Genomic DNA, 9,853 nt, shown 5'->3' with positions numbered 1-9,853 from the left:
GTTACTTACCTTTTAAATTCTATAAATAAGCCTCAACTATTATTGAATCAACACACCAAGAATTAAAATTTAGCAAAAATTCAGCATCTCTCTCAAATTGGTCTCAAAGTCTCAAGTCTCTCTCTTGCTCTCAAGCTCACATATTGTGCACGAATTTAACTGATTTTTTGTTGATCTTCTTCCACCAATATTGTGCTACAAATTCTCAATCTTTCAATCATTGAAAGAATTAATCGGTGATATACTTCATTGAGCTTCAACTTAAATTCCATATTGTTATTTACTTTGAAGTATATTAGTTTCTAAATTGTTGTACTAATCAGCTATTTGTGTGACCAAGTTCTTGTACACAAATATTTGATTTGTATCTTGTAGATTGATGATTCCAAGGGTTGTTTGGATCATTGGCTAAGCAAGGGGATATTGCTTAGAGAGCCGGGCTCTAGCCTATGTAAGGAGTGACCGAACGAGGGGATATCGTTTGGAGAAGTCGAGCTCTAGCCTTAGCCAAGGAGTGTTGTAAAGGTTTATTCCACCCGTCAATGGAACAAGTTTAGTGAATCCTTTGGTGGTTTGCCAAAGGCGAGGACGTAGGTTGTGTTGAAGCTGAACCTCGTAAAAATCTTCGTCTCACTCTCTCTTTCCCCTACTCTTTATTTTCAGCATATTTAAATTGCGTGGATGGTTTATTTGATAATCATATATACTACGTAATATAGAAATCAAGTAAACTTAAAGTTTAATTTTGATTTCGGTTTCGAAAATCGAAAGGGAGTACGTTGGTTATATCTTATCTTGCGAAAACCATACAGGAGTACGTTACTTGGTTAACAGTCCAAGGATAAATTAACTGAGATTTTAGTTGAGTTATGAATATTGAGAAGAGTGTGAATGTGTTGTTGAAAAACATATTGAAGAAGCAAATCTATATCAGCAAAGTATAAATTATAATTCAACTACGGGGCTTACAATTTCTTATCCAAGGCTGACAACAAAAGATATATTGTGATTGAATGGTATAATGCTTGAGATTGATTGGATAGTGTTTGTATTCCAAAAGTTCTAAATCTTGAATTTTACATCAATCTTATTGTGCTAAAGTGAATTTATATTTGGTAATCCAATTGGGTGTATTGGTTTTGAAATTGTCATTAATTGTTTGATTGTTTCTATTTTCAAAGTGTGGTTGAAGATTGAATGTTTGATTGTGTTTAATTGAATGGTTGTTCAATTTTGTTATTAATTGGGTAAAAGAATTAAGTTCTTGATTGATTAAAGAATTAAACAAACAAGTCAAGAATTGGTTGAAAGAAATAAAAGAAGTTTAAGGTAACTTAAAAAGGAATTAAAAGAAATTTTTAAAAGCCAATTCAACCCCTCTCTTGGGAAGCTATTCCTAATTTCACATATATTCTGTCTTATTTATACTCATCCTAAAGCCTCTAGATTCCAAAGTTTCTCTCCATAATTTTAACTCAGCTTCTACTCCATCCCTAGTTTCATCAATTAATACAATATCATCTACAAACAACATGCACCATGGAGCCTCCTTTTGAATGCTTTTAGTCAATTGGTCCATCACTAAAACAAAAAAATAAGGACTCAAATTAGTTCCTTGATGTACACCTATGGTGATTGGAAATTCTCTAGTTTCTCCATCTAGAGTCCTTACACTAGTCATTACTCCATCGTACATATCCTTTAATGACATCAGTATGCCTACTACATGCACCTTTTTTTTTTTCTAAAACCCACCGTAAAACTTCCTTAGGTAACCCGTCATATGCTTTCTCAAAGTCAATAAATATCAAATGCAAATCCCTCTTCTTTTTCCTAAACTTTTCCATTAATCTTCTTAAAAAATATATAGCTTCTGTGGTAGATCTCTCAAACATAAAACCAAATTGATTTTCTGAGACCTTCGTTTCTAACCTTAATCTTTATTCAACTACCCATTCCCATAGTTTCATCGTATGACTCATAAGTTCAATGCCACGATAGTTAGTACAATTTTGAATATCTCCTTTATTTTTGTGTATAGGTATTAAAGTGTTTTTCCTCCATTCATCTGACATTTTCTTAGTTTTTATAATTGTATTAAATAAATTAGTTAACCATATAATTCCGTTATCACCCATTTCCAAACTTCAATTGGGATGTTATCTAGTCCCATAGCTTCCCATTTTTCATCTTTTTTAGTGCAAATTTAACTTCGTTAACTCAAATTTTGCGAATAAATCTCATATTTTTAGTCTTTTCCTCATTTGACAATTTTAAGTTTAAGCCTTCTATTTGGTTTTCATTAAACAACTTACTAAAGTAACTTCGTCATCTTTCTTTAATGTCTTCATCCTTAACCAAGACAATATCATCCTCACTTTTTATACATTTTACATTTACTAAGTCCTTACTCTTCATTTCTCTAGCTTTAGCAAGTTTAAATATATCTCTTTCCCCTTCGTTTGTATTTAATCTATCATACAAACTATTAAATAATTTGTATTAAACTAACAGCCTTTTGTGCACCTTTTCTTGCCTCCTTATACTTTTCAATGTTATCTTTGTTTCTATATTTTTGTCACATTTTATATCAAATTCTTTTTATCTTTATGACTTTTTGTATATATTTATCCTACCACCAACGCTTTTTTTCTATTCGAGAATGGAATGATTGTAATTTTTAAAAAAGTTGCTAATGAACAACGCACGAAATCTTGCAGTTTCTGACTTCAACTAGCTACACAGTGATAGTGGTTTGCCTTGCTGCCAGTTTAATGTAGGAGTGAGAGAATCTATACATAGGGAGAATTAAGAGATGAAAAAGAAAGAAGGAGAGCAATAGTCTGAATTCAAATCAATAATTGTTGTTATTGTACAATAACTTATATGTAGCACTTATACCACTCCTTACTAACTCATATTTACATAAACAAAAACTCAATAAAATTAGAAATCACAAAATAACCCCTAAAGTACTTAAATACACAAAATCACCCTAAATTAGACAAACTTATAAAATAAGCAAAAATATCCCAACCTAAAATAATAGTCCTAGCTACCAAATTAACATCTAAAAAATTCTCCATTAGTGATTCTCCATCAACACCTATTACGAACAGATACCCTTAAATAATACCTATTAGATAGGTTCCTTTAGAGAGTAAAAATAATACCTCTTTGTGGATAGATATGTCTAATACTTATTAGAATAGGTACTTACATAAAATTGTAAAAATAAAATATGGAGAACTTGGAGATGTTCTGAAACTTCTTTAAAATTTCTAGAAAATAGAGCCTTGTTGAATATTTGAGTTAACAACATCCCATACGGCCAGTGGGTTTAGACCATTCACACCAATGTAACTTCCCTTGCTGAGTCTTAGACCCCCACCAAAAATGAGAATAGAAGCGTTGGATGTCCTGACATACCGATGCTGGATGTTGAAAGATGATATGATATACACCGGTAGAGATTGCAGTATGTACTTGATCAAGATTTCACAGCCTGTAAATAAGAGTGAGTTCGCCTTCCAGCCTTGAAGTTTCTTATGAACACGAGGCAGCAACCCATCCATATTAGCCCAGTTGTTCTTGTGCCATATCATAGAAATTCTCAAATAAGGGTTGGGTGCTTGAACTGACATTATCCCCAAGAGGCAATAACATTGTTATTAGGAGACTAGGGCAAAAAGTACTTTGAAAAATGGATCATTATTCAACTCACATGGTATAGAGTTGGTTGATCTTATATCAATTTGCAACTGAAGATGCATGACTATGCTATTGTAAATATGTAAACTTAAATACCTAAAATTGGAAAATTAATCATATACTAAAAACCTACAAGGTAGAGTCTAAAATTTTTTCAAAACTTTTCTATAAATGCTGTACTTTATTATAAAGAAAATAAAAGAGGGAGAGATAATTTTGATTGTTTTATTATTAAACCTATCGCTAATATTTCTTATTTATAGACACAAAAAGATTTACTAATAATCCACTTACCTTTAAAAACAATTGTTTAAAGAGTTATTATCTCTTTTTAAATAGTCATTATTGTATTAGAATTTTGAGTTATATTTTAAACCATAGTCACATTGTCTAAGATTTAGTTATAAATTTCAAAATATAATTTTGAATATAATGTTTTAATTACCAAGTGTCAAGTGTCAAGTGTCAAGTGCCAAGTGCCAAGTGCCAAGTGCCAGGTGATTATATATAAAATAATTATTTATGTATAATTATATTTATATTTAATTATTCAGCTACACTTAATTTTCACCCAAATTAACTTCTAACTATGGAGATGAAATTTTTTACCCAAAAACATCCAAACTCTTTAAAGCTTATGATGTGCGACTTATCCATCACCTTCAAATCCCTTATATTACAACATAAATAATTTCAACACCATCAAGTTTCACCATCATATATATTTTCTTTTTGTGATTCTTGTAATGCCCCGACCCACCACGTGGGCTTGGGGTGCTACTAAAGTGACGCCTGCGTACCTGATATCATAATCATTTAACAATAATGCAATGGAAGCATACGACCATAATACAAGCCCTGAGCCTGACAACATAACTTACATACGCTAGAGTTCTTACAGACACTCTCAAAAAGGAACTAATCTAACTTTCACCCCCTGATCGTGCTAAGCACGATACCTAAAGTTTCCTGAAAAGAGGATTTGTATATTGGGGCGAGACACTTCTCAGTAAGGGTGATCAAGTTAATATCAGTGTGTGGGCAGCATGCTTTTAGTGCTTACAGAAAACATTCATTCTTCATATAACCGAAAATAGTTGTCTTAACATCATACATACATATACAGTTGGAAATACTCGTTTCGTTTTCCTAACATAAACACTTCATTCATTTCATAACATCATCATTTACATAAATGTACAGATATGCATAAAAGACACCTCCTGTGACGAAGGCTAGACTAAGCCTAGGGTGATCAACTCAAACAAAGTCAACATTCACCCACATCATAACTCCGACTACACAGACATCCGCAACGTACTTGTGTGCCCCGATTGCCTTACCGTGTCCTGAAAGTCCAACCTTCTAGGTATGGTACACCCTCTACTGAGGCTAATCGGCATAGACCACCACACCACTCTCGTAGTACAATGTGGAGCACATGGTCACATATATAAATCCTAGCAACTATACCATGCTCCTGACATAATGGTCCATCGGGATTCCTAAAGCATATCGTGTAATTTAAGTAATAAAACCATATTTCATAATCATTTCATATAAAACTCGACATGTAACTTCCAGCCTTCGGCCATCATATCATACGCTCATAGCTGTTAAACATATACCTGGCCCTCACGGCCGTAAACATCATCCTATATTTTCACAAGCAATTCTAGTATATTTCGCAAATAGTTTTGTATTACACAAACATTCATCATTTCGATTATAACATAATACATACATTCTATTCACCTGCGGCACAATCTCCTGTACTTTAAACATAACCCGCAAGCAACCATGAAAACATAGTATTTATGGTTTAAAAACATAAAACCGGGCTTCCCACCGTTCATTTGTACTTAAAGTAGGATACCATATATCCTAGGTTTGAAAAATGACCTTTTGAATGGTTGGTTTCTGAAACCTCGACTGAAAACATAAATACACTTACTCCATAAACATTTTGTACGGTTCAAAATCATTAAAAAGCTGACTTAACTAGATTCCCTTACCTATTTCCTAAAAACAACTCTAGATGCTCGAAAATTGAACCCTAACTTTTTTTCAAGTTCGGGAATCTACTCCGCTAGACATGTAGATGTTCACTCCTTAATCCTCGTGATAACTTCCGATCGTTGAAACAGGCAACGATCAACGGAAGATTGAAGTGAGAGAGAGAGAGAGAGAGAGAGAGAGAGAGAGAGAGAGAGAGAGAGAGAGAGAGTGTGTGTGTGTGTGTGTGTGTTATAAAAAAATACATAACTTAACTCTTAAGTAACTAAAATATCTACTCCAAGATATTTATATATAAATATCTAAAAAATATCTAAAAATATCTCCTCCAAGATATTTATTATTATATTTATTTATTATTTTATTTTATTTTATTATATATATATATATATATATTTGTTCGAGTTACTACATTCTCCCCTTATAAAAATTTCATCCTTGGAATTTGCTAACTAACTCCCATTAGATCCACTGGATTACTACTAATTTGCTGGGCCGACTTTAGTAAGAGCCGATGGCCACCCACATAGAAGCCTTGTCCCAAGTTTATTACCCACCCTCACTTATGGCGGAGGAATACTATGGTTACATACCATGTCTCAAAATATTATAATATTCATACAAAACTCTCCCGAAGACCATACATACTCCAAACATGAACAAAACGTACATACATAAAACCACTTACCTACTGCTCTACTTATCCGACTAGCTTTGAGCGTCTCTAAAAAGATGAGGATACTTCTGACGTGTGTTTGACTTTGAAATGAGGCATAGCCTCCCAAGAGGGGGGGTGAAATGGATTCTTTTTAAATTTTAATGATTTTTAAGCTATTGATCTTAATTACCCAGAAAAAAAGATATATAAACGATAACTACACTTAAAAATACTGAAATTTAAATTCACCAGTCAATTAATAAAATCAACGTAATTCAATCACTCAACCAAAAATATTAGATCTTTAGTTGATTTTTCTGTAAACTCTTAGTATGCACTTTACTTGATCAAGATTTCCGCAGATTAACCAACGTACTCCCTTTTTGAGTTTCCGCATATGATTAATCAAAACGTACTTTCTAAATATCAAGTACCTTTGTTTCTTTCCCACTTAAGAATATGCAATCTGCACATTTAAATCATACCACGATAGCAAGTAAATAATATAAAGTAAAGCAAAGAGAAAGACACAAGATTTTTACGAGGTTCGGCTTCAACACAGCCTACGTCCTCGCCTTTGGAAAAATATCAAAGGATTCAACTATATCAGTTCCGTTACCTGGTGGAACAATGCCAATTTACAACCACTCCTTCTGTCAGGCTAGAGCCCACCTCTCCAAACAATAACCCCTTGTTTGGTCCAACGATTCAACAACTTTGAATCGTTTAAGAATGATGATAAAAAAATTTGTGTACAAAAGAGAACTCTCACAATAGAGTAGATTAGTACAATGATCAGTTCACTTATACTTCAAAGTAATTCAAAAATAAGAAATTTGAAGCTCAATGCTTAGTATGAATTACCAAATGATTTTTCAAAGAAAATGAAAGATTCTGATTTTTTAAAGCTTTGCTTCAAAAATATAAATCAATATCAGATCATAAAGTTTAAGCACAAGAAAATTTTAGATCCTTTGAGAAATTTGAATATTTGAAAATCACTTGATCTAAAAACCTTTGAAAAGTAGACTGATCTAAAAACCTTGAAGGTTGCTTGATCTTAAACTTTGAAGATTGCTCAATCTGAAACTTTGAAGATTTCTGGATCTGAAACTTTTGAAGATTTTTAGATCTGAAACTTTTGAGAATTGCTTAATTTCAAAAACCTTTCAATAATGCCTCTATGATCATTATTTTAAACCTTTGAAGCTTCTGACTATTTATAGATGTTTTTAGAAGCCATCCATTACTCCCAAAGATTCCTAAAATTCATTTCCAAATATTTTGAAATAAATATGCTTAAAAACATGGTTTAAAAAATCTTCTCTTCTTAAGCCCTTTTTATTTATTGAAAAAAAAAATACTTTTTAGAGTATATATGTTTAAAAAAAATATTTTTGATTTTCTATGAACTTCAAACCACTTTATATTTGAGTTTAACCTTTGAAATACTTACATTAAGAACATCCTAAAATATAATTCTTTAATCTTCAATCTTGTTCTTCCATTATCTTTGTTGTTTCAATCTTTTATTTGAGCTTTTCACCAGTATAATTTTATTCCTCTTGCTCTTTGTAATCCATAAGCTTTTCTTTGTGTTCTTCAAGGATTCTTTGTAATCCATAAACTATACTTGTGTTCTTCAAGAATTCTTTGTATTTCATAGGCTTCTTTATGCACTTGGGCTTTGTCACTTTCCTGAAAAAATTTTACTTGAAACATATTAAAAATATCATTAATTTGTTATCATCAAAATAAGAATTGTAAGCCTTGTTAGGCCAACAATCTCCCCCTTTTTGATGATGACAAATTGAGAGAAAAAATAATAAGATTTTAATATTCGTGGCTCCCCCTATCAATATGCATGATATATTTAAAGGTATAATTTATGCATATAAGTACAAAGAAACATCCATCCATAAAAAATAAAAATAAAAATAAAAATAAAAATAAAAAAAACTTCCTCTTAAACATTTATATTAAAAGTCACAAATCATAATAAAGGTTTACAAATCACCATCATATTTTTGCACTCACAACTTTCTCTCTTAAACATTTTCTCCCCCTTTGGACATCAATCAAAAAAGGAGAAAAAGAGACAAAGATAGAGAAATGCTGCAAGTCAAAGTACTAGTTTTAGAACACCAAAGATAGCCTAGTCGATAAAACTTGAATACATAAAAACACATAAAAGTGATAGGTAAAAGCACATCAGTCAGAGGCTTCTATATTTTCACTTTCATCATCTTCTTCATCTTGTTCTTTTGATTTATTATTTCCTTCCTCTTGTTCACTGTCATTTTCTCCTTCTTCTTGTTCTACAGATTCATCCTCACTAGATGTGGTAGAGTTGATACTCATAGAAGATTTTCCTTTAGAGGAGCTAGCTAACTGTTGCTCAATCTTTTCAACCCGTTTATCAATTTGTGAACAGTGAGTTTCTATGGATGTAACCTTCTTTTGCAAAGTACCAAGACCAAATCTCATACCATCACTAAATTTCATATAATGATTAAAAAATGAAACAAACCATGACGGAGTATCTAGATTAGGCTGAAATGAAGGTGTGGAAATAAATGATGAAGAAGGTGGTGGTGCAGATGGGACATTCCTATGTCCTTTATGGAACCACCCTTGAGGAGAATTTTTATAGCCCATCCTTTTTAGAACAGTGTCAGAAAAGATATCATAGTACGTCTTGTTAGTAAAGTTGAATGATGGAGTTAAAACATTAAAATGAGTGAAAACCATATTCAACATTCCCACATATGGTAGGACAACACGGGGAGCATCAACTTTTATAATAATCCATTGTATGATCAAACTTGGAAGATCCATCTTCTTCCCTTTCAGAATGCACCACATTACAAAACAGTCCAAAAATTAAATGTGATCGTGAAATCTTTCCCAAGGATATTGAATTTAAGTGGATATTTTTCCCAAGTAAATTTTTTTTTATTCCATTTTCACATCGTTCCATGTTTGCGTGAAAAATACGTACAACATTAGGATAATAGCCTTTTGCTTGGTAGGTGATAAACTTATCTCATCCAATGTTCTTGAAAAGTTCCAAGATTTCGGGGAAATCAGAATTGAAGAACGTTACGTCAAGTACCTTACCTAATATTGGTTCTGCTAAGCAATTTGACTTCGATAAAGGTGCTTGGCGTGTGGAGTGACCAACCATTTCTCCACCTCATCATTGTTTATTCTTGTGGAAGAGGAGGATCCTTTAACACCAATAGATTTTGATCTAGGCATGTTTAGATGAAGACGAAAATCTAGGAAACTCTAAGTTAAGCTCGGTTTTTGTATGGAGGAAGGATTTGATACTAGGTTGCAAGATGCTTTGAGCAAGATTTTTGTATGGAAAATGATGGAGAAGAAGGGTTTCAGAGAGAAAAATGAATGGTCAGGAGCCTAGTGGGTTTTAAAATGACGTAAAATAGGGTTTTAAACCCTACCCAC

This window comes from Malania oleifera, chromosome 1, assembly GCF_029873635.1.
Source record: "Malania oleifera isolate guangnan ecotype guangnan chromosome 1, ASM2987363v1, whole genome shotgun sequence".
Lineage (NCBI taxonomy): Eukaryota > Viridiplantae > Streptophyta > Magnoliopsida > Santalales > Ximeniaceae > Malania > Malania oleifera.
Note: the sequence above shows the minus strand (reverse complement) of the source record.